This window comes from Photinus pyralis, unplaced genomic scaffold (assembly GCF_008802855.1).
Source record: "Photinus pyralis isolate 1611_PpyrPB1 unplaced genomic scaffold, Ppyr1.3 Ppyr1.4_LG3b, whole genome shotgun sequence".
In the NCBI taxonomy this organism is placed as follows: Eukaryota; Metazoa; Arthropoda; class Insecta; order Coleoptera; family Lampyridae; genus Photinus; species Photinus pyralis.
Window position 1 is genome coordinate 7,751,208 of NW_022170510.1, and position 2,472 is coordinate 7,753,679.

Sequence of the window (2,472 nt, forward strand, 5' to 3'; positions counted from 1 at the left end):
AAGATATTAAGTGTAATGCATTCAACGGTATAATGAAGCTTTGCTCTTCGATATAATACGTCTAAAATGGAATGTCGCTTGTAAGAATTACTTTCAAAGTTCAAAGACGAAGGGGCTTCTGACGGTTAAAGCTAATTATCAAGAATTTTGTAGAAGCGAAAATCCCGAGTTAAGTGAACCTGAAAAAGATTTAGTATAAATAAAAGTAGTGTACTGTAGGTAAAGTAACCAGTGACTATGTATGTTTCCGAAACAAATTTTAGAAGATAGATATCCCAGCCAATAGAGCCGCATTTTTGTCATAATGTCGAATGACGTATTTGTAGAGGTTTTTTTTAATCATACACATCTGGGCGCCATCGTCGATAAAGAGCGAACGCGGACGTGACGCAATCTTTCCGGGAAATATGACGTGTTTTGTTCTAGAACATTCGAAAAGACTCGCAACCACTCGGGAGCACTCGAACTTGCTATATAAGCAACAGGACAATTCCAATTGTAACGCCAAAGTAATAAAAAGTTCACGATGTTATAAACTGTGTGTATGTCAGTGATAAATAATATTTTAACTGTTATAATTCAATTCCATGTATTCAATTCAGTTCAGTCATTTACTGTTAATTAATTGTAAATAAATAAATGACGTAATTAAATTTACGTTACAATACAATTGACCAAATTTGAGCATATTGTGTTGAAATAAGTTACGACTAAGTGGTTTTAACAAACTGGTGAAAATTCAAAATGGGATAAATTAGTTATTAACGTAAAAAGTTCACTAGAGAAATGTTTGCAAATTACAGTGTGGCATTGTCTACACATGAGAGATTACATCCGATATGAGCGGACAGATATGGGAAGTCGATGTTATAAATCGAGATTAATTGAAGCTCATATATATAGTCACTGAATAAGCAACGTCAATGTCTGCCTCTAAAAGGGTTTAACATAACAGCATTAAGAGTGATCAAAAATAATTGCGAATTTTACGAATTTCTCGTAAAACAAGGCATTGATAATGTAACTTTTTCAATGCTATTATTTATAATGTGCGGTATTAAAACCATTCAATCATTGAGTCTCATTCATTCCAATTCTACATATACAGGGTGACTATTTGAAAACTTACCACCCCCCATATCTTAGTAAATAAACGAGATATTTAAAAAAATCAAAATCCGTTTCGGTAATTCGGAGGGGGAATCACAATGACATACTTGGCGACGCACCTCCTCCAACCCCCTGCGCCCCAGCCACCCCAACTTTTAAATCTTAAATAGTGACCCCCCATGTGTGTTACGTCGTTGGAAATCTCTGAAAAAATGCTTTCCAACCATACCAAATAGCATTACATTTAGGTTAGTAATTATCGTGCAAATCAAAAAATAAACATGGAAAATCGTATTTAACTTGAACTTCCAAAGCCGACTCGACAGCAACTCATTTTTGATCGCCAGTTATAATCTATTCTCAAACTCTTGTCGAACCTTTTCAAATGTTGGTTTTGCAATATTTCGACATTCTTGAATTATTCTCTGTCTTAGTTCGTCTATGTTCGTCGGTTGCGTTTTAAATACGACAGATTTCAAATGTATCATATTAGTTTATTTTTTGATTTGCACGATATTTACTAACCTAAATGTAATGCTATTTGGTATGGTTGGAAAGCATTTTTTCAGAGCTTTCCAACGACGTATCACACATGGGGGGGTCACTATTTAAGATTTAAAAGTTGGGGTGGCTGGGGCGCAGGGGGTTGGAGGGGGTGCGTCGCCAACTATGTCATTGTGATTCCCCCTCCGAATTACCGAAACGGATTTTGATTTTTTAAAATATCTCGTTTATTTAATAAGATATGGGGGGTGGTAAGTTTTCAAATTGTCACCCTGTATATATACGTATCTGTAAACCAAATGACTAAAAGGCCAGCATGCTGTGTTCAAATAGACTACACTCGTCTATTATCACATTGTACTTTGGATTTGAATATTATTCTATGTCGGAGTAAATTACTATGATGGGTTGTGCTAGTTAAGCATACTTTATCAAACAAAGATAGCAGAAAAATGTCATGTCCAAAATCAGTTACCTAAGCTCTATTCTTTTAGCATTGGAAATGCTTATGTTTTGTATGGGTATGATGTTATCAGTTTCGTTCAAACAGAAAAGACAGTGGTGTCGCATCAAGTGATGATACTAGATTATCTAGGTCACTGATGATGAAATCGTTAAAATTTATCGCGAAACTACTGATCAGTTTACACTGCAATCAAAATCTTTGTCTCTATACTGCCAAGTTCCAGGTTCCTAATCTTTATCCTTGTCAATTTGCAATCGCTCGAACTGCCCTTTATGTTTTTTTGCCAATAGCGTTGAAAGACTGACGACACGGTATATGGTTCCCGCTGTTCTTATTTATTTCATGCGACAAACTAGCTTCATTGTCTTTATCCATAGCGCCTAGAATTTCAA